General features: G+C 40.5%; 1 protein-coding gene across 1 annotated transcript in view; it reads left to right on the plus strand.

The window, feature by feature from the left end:
* SEMA3A (semaphorin 3A) overlaps window positions 1–18,875 on the plus strand; it is a 170,150-nt gene that overhangs the window by 109,484 nt on the left and 41,791 nt on the right. The gene's annotated exons all lie outside the window — the stretch shown is intronic.

An 18,875-nucleotide genomic window follows, 5' to 3' on the forward strand; every position in this document is an offset into this window, starting at 1 on the left:
TAGCCACCAAAGTCCAGCAGAAAGTGCATCATCAGAGGTTCCTGAGCAGGCCAGAGTTATCGATGGTTTGGAAAAAGTGGAAGGGATCCTGAGTATTCCAAACTATTGAGTTTCAAATTACTCAATAGTTCAACAAGGCACAACAGCTTACATTATTGTATGGATATTACTCTCCATACATATGTTATATGTTTGTAAGATGTTTGCATGTAAGGGGAGAGAGGGATAGTTTCAGAGAAAATCTGCTTTTGGCTTCGTGTAGCAAATACTTTAAAATCCATCTAAGTACTCTATCCAAGTTCTACTGAAATCAAAATTCCAATAGCTTAAATGGAATTACACTTGGCTTTAGCTCTACAAGGATATGAACATTTTGGAAATGTGAATTTATCATCTGAGAAAGCTGACATTTAAGTGAGCCAGTAATACTAACTGTAGTTACTCTTCAAAAATGAAAATATAAATTAACTCAAATTTATATTTTAATTTTTGAAGAGTTAACTAGCTACTTTTGTTGTACATGCTGCTTGCATCTGTACTCCTGTTTTTGAATTCACAAAGTATTTTCTCCTTAGATATTTTTCACTCCTAGCCACATTATTTGTGTCTGTGCTGAGGTCCAGGTTTTCTTATGTGGTTTTGCAATTTAGTGCAAATTGTTCACACAAATTTTTAACATGTGAGAGAGGCTGTGTTTTAACAACACAGTTTCTTATTAGATGCAGTCAGGAACTTCTAGTATCACACTGGTTATCATACTAGCTGTATATACAATCCATAACTTATAAGGATATACCAATTCTTAACTCATAATTAAAACCACGATGTGCTATTGGAGATTGGATTAGCAGCTCTATATATGACATATGCATGGGATATATGTATCAGTTAAATGTGTATATGACAAGTTGTATGAATCTGATTTTTGTCCTGTTAAATTTAGTTTTGTCATAATTCATATGGACTACTGTGAGAGTGGATACAGGTCTACCACATTTCAGTTCTACAATCCGTGCTTGCCCAGTAACCCAGAAATATTGTTCATTGGGTTATTTTGTTGTAATAATAGACAAGATTTCTGGACTTCAGGAGACAGTAAAGTACAAGAGTTATAGACATATCCATCTATCTTGGTACCTGGTAGAGTAATAATATGTTAAAGATAACACAACACCCACTTCTGTTATCATAGTCACGATGACATAAAGTTCAATCATGCAAGCAAAATCTGCTTTTGTGCAGTAGATTTGCACAATGACAGCTGAGTCAGGAGGATTTATGCAGTGGGAAAGTGCAGCCATTGTCCACAGCCCCTGTACTTCATTGCTGAAAATGTGTCATTCCTTTGTGGATTCGGTTATCAGTCTTTCAGCACTAAATGTGAGAACTGCTTTTCCCAAATTAGCACTAAGGTTATGTCTGACAGGGTGCAGAAACCACAACTGCTTTGTGCTCAAGATGGGGAGGAGAAGACAGTTGCACATAAAGAGCTGACGAACCTCAAGCTCTTTAGAATTTAAGTACTGTCCGAAATGAGCATAGAAGTAGAAAGGCAGTATTTATCATAGCACAAGGTGAAGATGATTTTCAACTCCAAGTGTAGTTCTTACACTACATTCTTGTATGGAAAGATTCAAGCTAATTTAAAAAAAAAAAAAAAAAAAAAGATAAGAACCAAACTGAGACCTTTAGAAATTAGTCTTTTAACTGTCTCTAATTTAATAGAGAATGATCCTTAAGTACATTTTGGAAATCTAGCTCAACATTGCAACTTAATAGGTTTACCTTCCTAATATGGAAAGCCTGACTCAAAATCTGCATTGCAATGTTCCTATTAAAGGCTCTAAGACTTTACTGTTAATTTTGCAGCAGTAAGATCCTGGCAGCCTTTCCACATAGCATTCCTAATTTCAGCATCTAGCAGGAAAAGACAAAAATTATGATTGTTTGGGTTTGAAAATCTGCAGGCATGCCAGTCCTTTGGCTATCTTTTTCTTTTGTCATTTGTCTCTTTTAAATATAATTATAAAAGAAGCTTTGTGTTTGCACATATTTAAAGTGGACATACTTTTGATGAAACAAACTCTCGGTGAAGGATGAGTTGTACTTTGCTTTATGAAACCTCTGTATAAACTAGTTTTGAACTTTACGTTTGCAATTCTTTATATATATTTTTACTAAAGACAGGGATTGCTATGTAGTGGTAGGTTTGCTTGTCTAGTTGCTTTCTACAGTGTGCTTAGGCTTAGGTTAAAACCCAGCATTCTAATGGACATATACTGAAAGCAGGGTAAGAACAGCAGTTCTGATAAAACTTACAAAGAGAAATCCTCATCATCATGGAGTTTCATAGCTAGGGGTGAGACATCCAGTTCTAAGTCCTTGCTAATGTTTACTTCATTCAGAGCAGCAGCTTGGCACTGTTTTTCCCATACTAAGGCCAAGGTCAGAGCTGACAGGGTGCAGAAAACGCAGCTGGTTGGTACCAAAAATGGAAAGGAGAAGACAGTTGCACATGAAGAGCTTGGAAAGTTTTCCCATAATTTAAATATCATCCTAAACTGGTGTAAAAGGAGGACAATATTGCACAGAGGGATTAAGGTTTTTGGATTTAACTATGAACACAGAGTTCCTACAGAGATCACAAAGTCACTTTTTGGAGATGCTTCATCTTCTGTAAGAAGTTAAATGTTGCTGGAAAGAGGGCTTTGAACTGTACCCAGTCCAAGGGAAGGTGCTGACCAGCAGCTCTTAAAGGCTGGTTAAGTATTTTAAAGATACTAAATGCTCACAGGCTTCTAAAGACATTCCATTTTGTATAAATAATTAAACAGTCACCAAGCCAAATAAAGCAAGGGAGACTGATTCTATAGCCGTGTAGTTGGGGCATTCATCTAGAAGGTAGGGAACCATACATCAGTCACTGTAGCAGTGTATATTTAATTATTGATAGAGAGTTGGCTAGATGTGACGTGGAGGCATTTGCAAAAACACAGTAAAATGAGTTGGTGCTCAGGAAAGTCATCTTGGATATGAAAAGTCACAGTTCAGTGCCCCAGACTGAATCATGTACTTTGTTACAAGCCATGTACATGCTCACACTGGACATTATTGGCTCCTCTAGTAAGTGCATGTAGTTTCTCTACACAAAAAGCTTTGATAGTCTTAGTTGGTCCCAGTGAGGGTCAAGAAGAGCTTTGAACTCTCAGGAAAAAAAGAAAGAAAAAAAAAAAAAAGAAAGAAAAAAAAAAAAAAAAGGAGGGAAAAAATTGGAAAAACATCTGTCCAGCTTTAGTATAAAGAGCAATAGCTTTGATGTTAGACATGTGTCTTATAGTCTTGCCTATAAGTAAAAACCATGTTTCCCTCTAAATGTGCCATTGCCTCTTGTAATTCAGAGTTCTCAGAAGCTACTGTTATTTCAAGAAAGCATGGACCCGGTCCTGCTTCAACTGCTTCAACAATAACAACAGGCGAGTAGGGAGCCTGAGCAGGTCAGAGCAGCTGACCCTGGTACCAGGAGTTCCCTGGTGAACTACGCAGTTTGCTCTACACCATCCATGGCAGCGTTCGTACAAGGGCTGAGGGCATGGCTGGAGGCAAGAAGGCAGAAATGGCAGTGCAGTGTACCAAAGCAAATGCTAAGCAATGCAAAAGCAGTGCACTGAGGGCAGCTTTCAAGCTGAAGGTTAGAGGAGTGGAAGGAAAGCTTGGAGCCACTCTCATCTTCCCTGCCTTGAGCACGGGGGATCTGGCCTTAAACTGTTAACATTTTGTAAAATGAATAACCATAAACATTTATTTTAAGAGCAAAACAGAGTCAGCCTGCAGATTTGAAAGGAAATTAAATCACAAAAGCTGCATTAAGATAGTATTATGAATCTGGTTTGCACCCCAGGAAAGGGAGGCAATACTGGCCTTACTCTCCCTCTTTACTAGACCTGGAGTTAAGAGAGACTGTCAGTCTGGATCTCCAGCCTTGGCTTGAAACTTCCTTGCTTTTTATGGGTTTGAACCAGCTCTAAGATATTATTTTAGCATACTTTCCATGGCTTAATTTTTAAAGTGGGGTAGTAGCTGTGCTTAGTCCCCTGGGGTCATTGTCCTTGGTAATCTTTACGGTTACATAAACAGCTGAGAATTATAGAAGCTGAGCGACTGTTCAATAAAAAAGAAAATGCCCTCTTAAATTTCACAGGCTCCAAGGCAGGAAACATGGACTTGATACTCTCCTGGCATTCATACAGAACTTTAGCCATTGCTTTATGTTGTTTCCACTTATGGCAGTTTGTAGGATGTCCCAGCACTGGCAACACACACACATAATTTTGTATATGTATGTATTGTATAGTGGAGGAATGTATGGCAAGAGAAAGACCAGACTGCAACTAGTGTATAAGATTTTTACTTCTCTAATAAAATATAACAAATGTGTCAAGATGTTCAGAAATTAGTATTTGCTCTCTTGCAACTACTCTTGCTGAGACTTGGATGTGTTCACTTGCGGCATCCTTGAATCTCTAATTTGTCTTTGGTCACCCACACCACACCCTTTTCCTGCCTATACATACGCACTGATGCCCCCCTCTTCTGTGCCACCCTGTTGTCCCTAAGTGCCTTCCTAGTTTCTCACTTTTCAGCTCACCTCCTACACATTCCAAATCCAGATATACAGAAGGCTTTAAAATACCTGCCACCAAAGGCAAGTAGATGCAGAAAACAGCTGACCTGCCAGCACAGCCAGAACCCAACCATCCTGGTACCTGGGGACTATTTCATAAAGTACATCTAAGATATTCTTAGAGAAACGGGGTGATATAAAAAATCTCCAGCAAGAAATGTGCTATTTAAATAAAGGACATTTTAAAAAAAACAACCAAACAAACAACAAACAAAAAGCAAAAAAAAACCCAGAGTATGAACTGCATATGAATATATTTAGTTTTCAAATTAGAAGGCTTGAGCCATGGCAGGGAATGAAATTAGAAAAGGCTACCCAACAGAAGTAGTCAGTGAGGCAGCCTATCTGGTTTTAATAGGAACTTAGATAACATTTTATGTGTTGTCAAATAGCACAGTTGCCTGACATCACAAGGGACTGCAGTGAATAGGCTAAGTTGTCTCTTTCAGTTCTGCATTCCCATAAATTTACAAGGACATATTTAAACAAACTTACCAGTGAAAATAGTGAGGGGATTTGGCGGGGGGTGGTGGTGGTGTGTGTGTATGTGTGTTGAAATTTTGGTGTGGGTTTTTTTTTTTTCACCCACAAGGATCTCCTGCATTTAAAAAATGCATTTCTATATTTGAACCAAATTAGTCAGCTGATATCTCCTGTCATGCAGACTAGTGTGGACCAAGTGCTGCACTTTCCCACTACTGCTTATACAGGCATGAACAACTACAATCCTTGCAGGAACAAAACATGTCCATATATGCAAGTCTCATTTCTCACTCAATACACCCTCCCACCCCCATTCCCATTATCTTCATTGCTAAGAATAGTAATAAATAATTTCACAGTGATAAATTCCATGTGTGACAAATGCTAATGTCACCTAACACAGTGCTAGGAAGTACTCAGAAACTATGGTGACGGTGGCATAATAATGTGAACAGAATGGCATAGAAACTCAATTTACAAGGGTTTTTTTTTTTCTCCCTTAAGTCTGTAGAACCAAATTTCAAAGATTGAATATGAATTTTAAATTGTTTTCCTCATTGCAATCTAACAAGCCTTCTCTTTAGATATTTTTGTTACAACCCACTTTTTTCCTGTTGGAAGAAATGTGGAATTTTGTAAAATCACAAAATAATCACTCCTTACTTAATGTTATTGCTTGATGTTTATAGTGTCGCTAACCTGAGATGCTTGCAACTCAGGAAGCTATGGGTCCTAATCAATATTTGATCAGAAGATACTCATGTATTTGAACCAGTTGACTCATCCTATCTAATAACGGCTCCCCCTATCTGTATACAAAGTAAGAGAAGCATTTGATTCAGAAATCGAAGACCAAATAGCAAATAGAGAATGTGCTTTACAGTTCCTCTGGATGTGAGAAAGATCATGAAGGTGGTGGGTAAAAAAACAGAAAAATTATAACCTCCCATCAAGTGGCCTAAATGAAATTATTTTAAATCCATCTGGTAAATAGATCTCTCTCTTATTCTCTCCCACTCCAAACCCACCTAGGGTTAGGTAATTTTCTTCATTAAGTGTCAGCGCTGTGGATGAGATTTTGTTGCCTTTAGGTATGAAAAATTAGTAAAAGAAACCAAAGGATAAATTTTGAGGCTGGAGTGGAAAAAAGATAGTAGGAAAGATGAAGCAGAAGAAGACGTGCCCCTAGTTTGACCACACATTTTGGAGACTTTGTGACACTAGAGAACATGACCTGGGGCAAAAGGACCTGCATCAGTAAACATATTGGTCTGAGCTGTAGCCTCAATATGCTTGGGGAAGTTAGGATAATTTTTGTCCAGGAACACCTGACTTAGAATATGTGTATACTACATGGTTAACCATGGGTTCATTAATGGTTTTTAGATTGGTTAGCCTTATTATCCACAGAAAAAAATAACAGCTGGGAGGGTAGATTAGATGCCATGCTTTGCTGCTATTCATACTGTGACTCTTTATAGAGTATATAAGATAAAAAATAATGACAGAGCTCCAAGTGTTTTGTTTCTACTGGAGACCAGAGAATAGTTTGCTGCATGTAGTACATTTTTAGGAAAGAAGTTCATAGCTCTCAAAAGAAGCACTGTCCCAAACAGATCAGCACATAGTATAGACTCTCTCTAAACAGAAACTTGGAAATGATTGCCAGCTTGGGGGTCTACCACACAGTCAGGTACACTGAATTGACCTATTGGCAATTGGTCTGTTGCCTTAGAATTACTAAATTTAAGGGGGTTTATTTCAGTGATGAATATGGTATCAGGTGAACAACCCAGTAAATCCTAGTAAGCTTCATGTTGGGGTGAGATCTGAAAGTACAGCCCTTCCCACCACCTATGCTCTGCCTTCTCTGGGAAGGAAATTGGCTGAAAGGGCCAGAGCAAGCTCTGGCTAGATGCTAGATATGGATAAATCAGTGCACCTGTCTGTACAGGGCAAATTGGGTGATCTAGCTTGGGTGTTCAGGATCAAATTTGAGGAGCCAGGTGAGTTGCTTTTTCATAGACACAGCTTTATATAAACAAATCTGAGACTTATTTGCCACCTCCAGCAGTAGGAGCTGTGTAAAAACCCATCTGCATAAGTAAGCTCCAAGAGTCACACTCTTGATCCTGGATGTCCCCATCTCTGTAGCCTTGTCACACTGAATATTCTATATTAATATAGATATCCCAGTGATATTCTATATTCTCTAGAAAGCTTCCTTTTTTTAGTTGTTGTTAAACTGAGAAGAATTGTTTATTTGTATATATTTATTTCAATGGATAACTTGTAGAGTTGGCAATGGGCAGCTTTGTAAACTGATGGTCTGTTCACATAAAGAAGGTGACAAACTCAGTATATAACTCAAGCAGTGATACCTGTGGCAATAATCTCTACCAGAAAGCTTTGTATACTACTTTCAGTTAATATGTGATTTGAAAGAATCTATCCATCCATACAGAGATAGATAGATAGATAGATAAATATAAAAATATGCATATATTACCCACATGCATCAGTTCATAGGAAGCCTTTTCTCCTGCCCTGGAGATGAATTTCAATAAGGAAAAAAAAAGTAATTTGTCCATGACAGGTGTATTGTTCAGGTTCTAAGACTGCACTTTGCTTCGCTTTTGGTGTAAGCCCCACTTTAAATTACACAACTTGGGTTTCTTTGTAATTATTATTTTTACAAAGATCCAAATCAGTTTGTGGAAGAGGAGGGTTCAGTTTAGGTGGCAGGATGACAAAGGCAAAGCCTACATGTTACAAGCCTTGCAAATTCAAGTGGGTTTCCCATGATCTCTGAGATCTCTATGAGGGTTCATTACAGCTCTGATGCTTGGAAAACAGTGACTTTTAGCTACCAAACTGTGCTTTCTTTCCAGTTCACAATAGTAACTAACCAGTTTTTCAAGAAAAGTTAAGCAGAAATCTGCTTGTAGGAAATCACACAGCAGAATACTAATTGATTTAAACAAAGCAGGAATGGGTCTGTTACAGCCCCTTCATTGAGATATGACATGCATCTGAATAATTTTTTTTTTACGTTCTTGTGTTGGTTTTTTTTATCCCTTCTGCTCTAGCCATCAATTTAATGAGTGTTGACCCTGTCAATACCAATTTCCTCTTCTCAGGCCACCACGTTCAGGGTTTGGTGGGCATTCAATAGAGATTTACTGTTGACTGGGTAATTTGAGTTCATGTGTGTGGTGAAAAATTAGTGAGGAGAATTACCCAGAAAAGTGGATGCCATGACAATGCATGTCACCATGGTGTGACCAGCTCTGCTGACATAGGTTTCAAAAGCTCTCCCCCTGTGAAAATGGGGCCTGTTTGCAAATTAATTAGTTTCTGGCAGCAGCTTGATTGTTGACCCAAAGTTTGTAGAGTGGAAAAACAATCAGATTAGTGTGTTCAATATAAAGGCCCAGCGCAGCGCTCAAGTGCAGTTTGCCAAACTGTTGAAGCTGTGAATAGAGTGAAACAAATTCTTTTTTGAGAAGCCAAGGCAAAGGTTAAGTGTGATGTGACTAGAGCATGCTGGCCGCGGGGCGGTGAGGGGAGAATTAGAGGTTTCACCCACACAAAAATAGAGAGTGGTGAGCGAGTTGCATGGAATTTAATGAAATTCACAGCTTCAGACGCAAAAGTGTTTGGCAATGTTTTAGTCTGTGCTAAAGGGAGAAATAAGATGGCTTTGTTTTAAGAAGTTTTCTTTGTACAGTCATGTGGGACACCAGGGACTGAGCCTCTAAAGGGTATTAGATACACTTCCTGAGCCTCTACACAGTTTCTAAGCACCTGCAGACTTTGAGGTTTGCACCGATTCCTCCCCCTCCTCACCACACACTGACTCCCTTTATCTCTAATGATTCAGTCCAAGCCTCCCATTCTTCACCTCCAAGATTTGGGCAGGTTTCTTTTAAATAGCACTGGTGCTGTGATTCATGGGCAAATGTATTGGAAATCAACCCTTGCAAATAAGCAGATTAGCTAAAACTTGTTTTTCAGGTAGTGAGACAAAAGTTAGATACTAAAAAATACCACAGGCCAGATCTTCAGCCGATAATAAATGAGACTATTCCCAATGCAGCCAAAAAAGATTACTGATTTTTACTCACTGCAGTGCTCAGCTCATTTAATTAATATGCTTTATTTCTTCAGTGGCTGTTTTTAATATAAATCTGCCCTTCAACATCTGTTTATGGCATTCACTGTTATTTATAGCCTTATAATATTTCCTTTACATCAGACAATCTCTATGTATTTTTTTTAGATTATTATTTTACCAGAATGACAAATAGGAAGAAAGAAAATGCCAAGAAATGTGGGGGACACCATGTTCTTGAGCAGTTGATGTAGTCTTCTCTTGACCCAATGTCTTTGCCCTGTTGGCCCAGATCAGAATACCTGACAGAACCAGGGAAATGGGAGGACAGAGCTACTGAGCTGAAAATGTGAAGGGCTCCACCACCACATAGCCACCACCCCTCCAAGCCACTGAGATGCCCAGCACACCCAGCAGTTAATGATGTAAGGATACAGCCCCTTAGTCTGTTCCTACCTCATTCCCCCAATTCCATAAATTTACAATTGTTAGTCTGCAATCTGCGCAAACTTTGTGATTGGTGTAATGGGGCTGAGCCTAACCCCCTTTACACTAACATTCCTGAACCGTGAATTGCTTGTCCCAAAAGGCATTCAGTGTTGCTTGCAATTAACACAACTGATTGCTCAAAGCCAGCACCTGATGTGGCATGTAGCCAGCTGGAAACATAATTGGCTCCTTAGATGGAGAAACATCCACTTCACAGCAGAGTCTGTGATGATGGAATTATTAGTTCAAAGCAAGCCAGGTATGTGAATACCTGGTCTATACATTAAAATCTCACCTAGCACTAGACACTAGAATCATGCTGCAGACTCCAAGCCGCCCTTTCTCTCTGTCTCCGTCACTTCCCCTTCTCTTTGTTCATGAAATCATGTAAATTTTAGTCTGAATGCTTGTAAGGCTCAGTAATTGCTTTTGTTCTTTGGGTTATTTAATTACAAATCTCAGCAGATGACAGGTCCTCTGCACTAAAGGAAGACATCACATTTGCACAGTTACAGAATCCCAACACAAATGTGTGTGGCAAATCAGTGACTGCAGATTTATTCATGCCCTCTGGGACCTGCACTGCCTTTTCAGCTTAGCATGCAATATGATTTAAATTACAGCTTGTGCAGAGCTGTGCCTTGGGATTACGCTCCATGTTTCCAACTGTTTATAGTTCAGTGAGCTTTAACCTCTGTGATTCTGAAAATTAAATAATGTCATGGCTGATATCAGACTGATGGCTGGTACTGGATTGCTAAATACTGTCTCGTATTGAAAGCCTATTTTTACAACGAAGTGGAAACACCAATATATTTAAAAATTGGTAACGCATTCAGGTAGTTCAAGGGCACAATTCAAAAGTCACACTAGCAAAGATTTGCAAAGCTAATATTAAGCTCCATTCTCAAGAATATGTTCCAACTTCTGTATTTAGCAGAGCTGTGGCTGTTGACTTTACTAGAGCAGGACTGGGCCTAATGCAATACTTTGTGATTAGGTGGACACAAAGAGCATGTAAGATCAAGAAACAGATAAAGCATCTGTTGCAGTTAAATTCAGATTTGTTAATTCCTTGCAGATTTTATAGTTCCGTTGTTTCTGAAATACTACGATATAGCTAATCTTACATCCTGAAGACCCTTCTATCCTGTAACTGTAGGTCATCTTAATATTTCTTTAACCTTTCAACAGAGGAGGAGAGAAAACACATAATTAAAAACCTGTATATTTAATATGGCATGTAATTTCCCAGCAGAGTAGTTTTCATCCTTTGCAGGTTTTTAGTTGGTACAAAAGCTTTTAGTGATTTTTCTTTGTTTAGTTCTGCAAACCCAGGATAGATACTGTCCTGGTCCTACCCGAGCCACTCCACTGGGTTCCTCCCCAGGTTCAGCCAGGCAACACCTGCAAAACAAAAGGGTGAAACCGATGTCACCACCAGCATCGTTTAGCCCAGGGGTCCTCAAACTTTTTAAACAGGGGGCCGGCGCATAGATGAAGCGGCAGGCAGTCATCTGCGGCTGCTTGGGTTCCCCCCCAACCCCTGGCGGGGGGGGCGGGGAGCAGGGGGGGCTCTGTAAATACCGGGGGCCAGATTGAGGACCCTGGGGGGCTGTATCCAGCCTGCGGGCCATAGTTTGAGGACCCCTGGTATCCCGTAAAGCCTTATTCATGAATGTGGTGTAAAGGAAGAGAGAACAGGAAGAGAAAAGGACAACTGGGAGACACAAATGGACACTTATTTTTCACTTGTAAAGATAGCATGTTTGACTAAATAACAGCGAGAATAAACAAAAAAAGCCCTCCCGTGCACAAGCCTTATTGATGGAATTGCAGTTATCAATACAACGGACAGATCACACACATACACAAAAAAAAAAACCTGACAAATGGTTCCTCATTTGATGCCTTTAAGTTTTGACAGTGCAACAGATCCTGAACATCCTATTTTACTGCATTGCCAAAGTGGTACTTCTTTTTCCCATTGACCTTCGGAGCACCTTAAGCACCTTATATTACTAATCTCAGACTTCAATACCTAGCTTTGAGGTTTCAAAGCGGTGTTAGAAGTATCCAATCACTCGCTATTCCAACGGATTCCATGGATTTCTATAACTCTATCCTTGTTGAATACCTGGCTGTTAGATTTGAATTTCCAATCATAGATAGGTGTTTTTATATGCCATACAGTAACAAAGACATAGTAAAGTTTATGGGACCACTGAAGATATGTCAAAATGTATAGGTATTCACCAGTTAATGGCTGATAGTCTGAAGCAGTGAAGGCCTCAGGTGATGTGATAGTGCACAGATAAATGCCTATATTATTGAAATGTGGCAACACTGCTGTTACGAGTCCCACTTTCAGTCTCAAAAAGCAGCAGTGTTCTCTGAAAGTTTCTATATCCAAAAGACTGTTGAGGGCAACCCACCAAAATGGAACTGCCAGCTGATATGGCTTTTTCGGTTCTTTTTTCCTCCTGTTTTCTGATCCGTATCACTGGTGGCTATAGGCTGAATGTTTCACATGTTAGGAAGGTGAGCTGCCTTGTAGTGTTTCAAAGGCAAGGGTTAAACTGTAAATCTTTGAGACTACCATCTTCTGTATAACATCCAGCAGGATTCGATGTGCCTGAGCACTCAGGGCTATCACAAGCCTAGTAAATAAATGAAGACAAAATAGTTTCCTTTCTGATTTACCTTTTAAAGTGATAGGCTGGCTTATGGTTTTGTTAGATTCCTGCATTATGGAAAAAATATTTTTAACGTAAGTTTATATATATATATATATATATATATATATATATATACACATTTCATTTCCTGTTGGTAGGTTTGTAAAGATTTCTGTTCAGGTAAGTGCAGCAAGATTTGTAGGATGATTTCATTAGATGAGTTGGTATAAGAAGAAACCAGATAACCTTTCAGGGACAGAGCTTTTTTTACAGAAAATTGTTCTGAAAAACAGAAGAAAAGTTATTTTTAAGACTAGATTACATGTTTTTCCCATTCACTCCACAGCTCTTGTGAAATAGCTGAAAGCATTCAGCGATGGTACATTATCTGTGAATATGGCCATATATCTGAGGATTGATGTTTATTGATTCTTTTACTGCCATTTGAGCAAAATTCAATGCCCTTATAAATAGTAAAAAGTGTTCCACTGGTGTCAGTGAGATTAATCATATTTCCTGAGCTCTATGATAACATCTGACGCACTGTAAAATATGACAGTCATGGGGCACTGCTCTCTTCACTTACCCATCCCTTCAGTCTGTTTCCTGTTCTCCTGTTTCTCTAAAGGAACTTCCACTAAAGGCAGGAAGAGCTCCATGAGAGGGAAAGGTGCAAAACCTTCTTGTGGGATATTTTACATGGGCTAGTGAGTCATCAACCTTTTTCACAGGATTGTATAAATGGTTTGTCATTATTAATACTCAGTTCTGCTCCATATTTTATATACTTTCACCTTTAATTTTTTTTTTTTTTTTTTTTTTTGCCTGTTGGTAGAAAGCATTTTTAAATAAAATGTTCCAGTTTCCCATTTATGACAGGGCCTATATTTCACTGCATTTGTTCTTTTATTACTTTTAAAATACTTTTGCTAAGCTTTCTGCCAATTCCTCTCGCGGCTGTTGATGTATCACAAGCAAGTGTGCTACAAATTCCTCCCTCACTGCTTTTAAAAAACGCTAAAATTTTGAGACTGATGCAATGTTACTCCAAGAAGGTTTTCATTCTTAAGTCACAGTAATTACATCTGAATTATACACAGTATATACATATATATAGAATATACACAGTAAATACATTCTGAAATGCTATCAGTGAATTAAAAAAAATAAAAAAGAGACTGCTCGTACAGAAGTACATACTGATTAAACAGAGTCTGAGAACAGCTTTCTCACAGAGCAGCACAAAAGGTAATATTGCAAGACTTTTCTCTCTGAAGCAACTGCATGGTTTTCATCATACCTGTGCTATCAAATACTTCTTTTTCTTTTCTTTTTTTAATGAGTAGAACAAAGTTCCACATCATCAATAAATAAGTACATTATTTCAGTTGGGTACAAACCCTGTTAATAGCTTATGTTGACTGAAGCTAAATTAAGTTGGAATCACATATTACACTCACATGACTATTGAAAGAGGTTGTCATAACCGATGCTATCACGCTGATGTTGTGCTGAGGGGTTTTGCTTCCGCTCACAGATGCCTTACTGCATTTTATATTGCTGCGCTATACTGACAGATCTGTTAAAACCAGTCATTCACCCAGTCCTTTTTTCAGTCTTTGCTGCCATCCGTCATTAATCTTACTTTAATGGATTTTGTGTCAAGTTGCTTTACACTAGCTGTAAAAGTTAATTATAACAACAAAACCTTTTTCATAGTTTGACAAAATTACTTCAGTTTTGTGGCCAAATCTACAAGATTTAACAAAGAAATTAAATTACAGGAGATCAGATAGGTTAGGAAATTGCTACAGGAACGTTTTCTGCTGGATCGCTTCTTGGGAACGATGGAATCATCTCAGGCTGATGATTGTTACCCAATGAATGAACATCCCTCAGTGGGAACGGAGATGGTAGCAGAGCCCTGTCCAGTTTTTTGACATGACGTCAAGGAAGAGATTGTTTTTACAGCTACACAACCCCTTCCAAACACATCAAATTGAACCTGGCAGTAAAAATTGCGATTTTTTCTTCCTCTTTTCAACATAGATGATTTTTGACACAAAGGCCATATTTGTTCATGTTGTAGGCCAAAAAAAAAAAAAGTAAAATACGTGTAGACAAAGGGTTCTGCTGGAGACAGGGTTGTGCACTGCATGGAGCTGACAGAAATCCTAAGAGTTTAGGTCTCCTCAGGAGATACATGGAAGTTGAAGACGAAGTTTGGTGTTTCATGCTTTTGCCAATAATACTGCTGAAGGCTGTCCTACTTTCCCTACAGCGGAATGTGTTTGCCTTGTTAATCCCCAGCTATTCCTCATGCTCAGACAGGAACTTGTCTCTTGCAATGTGCTCTGTCAGGAGCTTGGCTGATGGTGTTGCTGTAGCATGCTCTCTCTGCCTTCAAAACACTTTCTTGTACCCTCTAGCTTCCACATTCCAAAGAGGAAGAATATTCCACCAAGACATATTAACACATCTCAGCATTCTGGAAGGCCAGAGAAAATCACGTTAGTGGAGAGGAACAGGTTTGATCTCTTGAGTTCTGGGTCACAGAATCATAGCATTTTTTAGGTTTGAAAAGACCTTTAAGATCATCAAGGCCAACCATTAACCAAGCCCATCACTAAACCTGTCCCTGAGCACCACATCTACATGTCTTTTCAATACCTCCAGGGATGGTGACTCAACCACCTCCCCGAGCAGCCTGTTCCAGGGCTTGAAAACTCTTTCAGTGAAGAAATTTTCCTTAATATCCTGTCTGAACCTCCCCCAGCACAACGTGAGGCCGGTTCCCCGTGCCCTGGCGCTTGTTCCCTGGGAGCAGAGACCGACCCCCCCTGCCTACAGCCCCTGCCAGGCAGCTGTAGGGAGCCACCAGGTGCCCCTGAGCCCCCCCTCTCCAGGCTGACCCCCTCAGCTCCCCCCGCCGCCCCCCCCCCCCCCCCAGCCCCTGCCCCAGCCCCTGCCCGGCTCTGGACACGCTCCAGCCCCTCTGCGTCCCCCCTGCCCTGAGGGGCCCGACCCTGAGCCCAGGCCCCGAGGGGCGGCCGCACCGGTGCCCAGCACAGGGGGACGGGCACTGCCCCGGCCCTGCCGGCCACAGCGCTTCTGACAGCGGCCAGGGCGCTGCTGGCCCCCTTGGCCACCTGGGCACGCTGGGGGCTCCTGCCCAGCGGCTGTGCCCAGCCCCCCCGGCCCTTTCCCCCGGGCAGTTCCCAGCCCCCTGCCCCCAGCCCGCAGCTGCCGGGGGCTGCTGTGCCCCACGGGCAGGGCCCGGCACTGAGCCCCGCTGCCCCTCACACCACTGGCCTCGGCCCCTCGGCCCGCCTGCCCAGAGCTCCCTGCCCCCAGGCATGGCAGTGCTCCCCCCATCTGGGTGTCATCTGCCAAGGGACTGAGGGTGCACTCAGTCGCCTTGCCCAGATCATCAATAAAATTATTAAACAAGACTGGCCCCAGCACGGAGTCCTGGGGAACACCACTTGTGACCATCCAGCAGCTTGATTTAACTCCATTCAATACCACTCTTTGGGTCTAGCCATTCGGCCGGTTTGTTACCCAGCAAACAGAACAGCCATGGAGGCCATGAGCAGCCAGTTTCCCCTACCATAAACTGCCTGGGCATCTCAGGGACCTGCGCTCCACCTAGAAAAGGCAGGCCCGCCACGTGGTTCTGATTGCCAAGAGTGTGTAACACCCCAAATCAGAAACATCTTTTGTCTTCAGTGCCTCCATGCTTCCCTTCCTGCCCTAACACAGGGGTTTTTAACATCAGAGCTGTGATACTTAGTTTTTGTCATTCATCTGGAGCTCTGAAGATGTGGGTTACCCAGTTAAGGCATAGGCTTTCCAGTCTTTTTATTTCCAAACATCAATGTCAAAAACTTCAGATAAATGACCAAAAGAGGAAGATACAGGCTCTTAGCTTGAAGTCTCATTAGCCTTTTCTGCAGAGGTTAAGAAATTCAGAAGAATTGAGATTAAAGTATTCCTAAATGGAGACAACGAGCTGCAAGCCTTCCTTTCTGTTCTGTGAAGGACACTAGTTTTCTCAGTTGCCCAATTATTCTCTGTGAGGGACAAGTAAATCAGTTTAAAATTAATTGTGTTGATAGATATACAACACCTTAAAACATAGTCAGCAATGGAAAAGAGGTGTTAATTTTGGTTGTTGTTCTGTAAAGAGATAATAATCACCTCTTTTAAATTAAATAGGGTGGGTAGATCATAAGCATTGTTTTGTGAGAAATCTAATTTACGTTGAGAAATAAGCTATAATTTTACTGAACTTTTGTATTTGCTTTTCTTCACCATATAATTAGTCATTACAGGAAATCAAAACTATTGTTGTCTCTTTAGAACAAAGGCTTCAGAAACTGATAATTGGATCAGAGATCAAGATTTTCTTCCTTCTCCTTCCTGCATGAGCTAAAATGTTACTCGCAAGAAATACTTACACCAAATTATGCCTCTGAAGCAAAGGAGGAGATAGTGGGTCTGCCTGGATGTTTAAGCCTTGGCTGGTACCAAGAGGAGTGCTGCTTTCGAGGTTTTAAGTTCCCCAAATTAAGGTTGTATGCCTGAAGGCCCTCTGAGCCGACAGCGCTGGAGGGGCCAGGCACATTAGTGAGTTGCTTTCAGTCCCCCCCAGCTCTTCTGGAGGGGCACCTGGACAGGAGCTCAGTCCCCTGATGGACCTTACAAAGTTCTTCACTTCCCCATATAGCGATGCAGCCAGCATGGGGCTTATATGCCTCAGGATATTAGTGCTCAGAACTATGCTTGCTCTTCTTTGCTTTTGCCCCAGTATAAATCAGTAATTCCTTTTTAAAAAAACACCACTTAATTCAGATTTAATGCCTCTCACAATGACAGTGATCCATAGGTAACACTCAAGGCCAAAGCACTGAAAAGCCACAACTAGATGCCTGTGGTTGTATATGTAAGTGTAACACTGAGATGTAGAGGAATTTACATGTGTAAAAGTGCTGTGTGTCTTTCTTAATGTGTGTCTTTTCCCGTGTTATGTTATTGCTGCATCCATGTACTTAAATTATGGAAAAGTGGTATGTTAATGTTATTTTTAATACTTTTCATCCTTGAAAATATATAATCTCTTTACGTCACAAAAACAGTCACCACTGAAACATAACAGCTAGGTTCTACAGAGAGGAAGTTTCTTTTTCTTAATTCTGAAAAGAGTTTTTAATCAGGAAAAAAAAGAATATCTATGCATTTGAATGACAAAAAGCCTTAGCTAAACTTTAAACTTATTAACCCATGTTATAATCAGCCTGTGACACCAAAATTGCCTTTACTAGTCTTCAAAAAATTAAAAAAAAATAGCGATATGATTTCTAAGAAAGAGAAAGTAAATGTCATAGCTAACACACTATTTATAGATCATCATTCCTCACCATCAGTCTGGCTTGACTCAAAGGCAAACCACTTGATAATAAATATCAGTCTTTAAAACTTTTTTCTGAAGAGAATTTCTATTGCAACATCAATGAGTGACCACAGGGCTTCTTACCTTGTGCTAGCTACTAACATCTGCGTCATGCCTGACCTGCAATCACACATCCACCCCTGCCTACCCATAGTTTGAAAACAGTGTCTTTAAATCACATCTCTCCTCTGTGGCCTGTCCCTGGTACTACCTTCCAGGTCAGCATCTGACAAAATGTTACCCCAAAAGCCTTATGTTAACTCCATAATAGCTACAAACTATCTCTTATGCCAAGAGCATTCCCACCCTGAGGATGCGGTTTGATGCCATCTGTGTTGCTGAGGAGCTTCACTGTAAGCAGTGAACCCATGAAACTTCCTCTGTGTTTGCCTGAGCCATCGGCAACAAGAGGGATACGAATGCTGAAGAATTAAAGTGAAGGGACTTTGGAAGAACACCACTAAAAACTTTGGTGTTTTGTAAACTATGCTCAGGTGTGTAAAACCACAAACCACCTTACCTCTCTCATCACCATATATTAAAATCTTCATCCTCTGGTGGCCTTGGCAAGCATGCCCACGGCGCACAGCTCTGCTGTGCATGGTTGTGACTGGTGCTGCATATCCTCCTCTCTGCGGGTCGTAGAGCTCGCTGTGGTTGCAAGTTCAGGTTTTCTGAGAACAGTGTTTGGCTCTCTGCACTGGGTCTCAGCGGACGAGCACTGTACGTAGTTATGAAGTCCTGAGTAGCTTTCTATTTTTGTTGTTGTTAAATTTTTAATTTTGGCTTCCCTGGTCTTTCTCCTCTCCTCAGGGCCTCAGTCACCCTCCAGTACTTTTCATTAAATTATAGCAATTGCAGTTTTACTGAGCATAAAATTTCCCTAGTTTCCTAGAATTTTCCTGCTGTGAACTGATAAATTAGTCATTTTGACCATAAATATACAATAATAGGGGCATCCAGTTCAAACTCTTTACA

Source organism: Falco rusticolus, chromosome 5, assembly GCF_015220075.1.
Source record: "Falco rusticolus isolate bFalRus1 chromosome 5, bFalRus1.pri, whole genome shotgun sequence".
In the NCBI taxonomy this organism is placed as follows: Eukaryota; Metazoa; Chordata; class Aves; order Falconiformes; family Falconidae; genus Falco; species Falco rusticolus.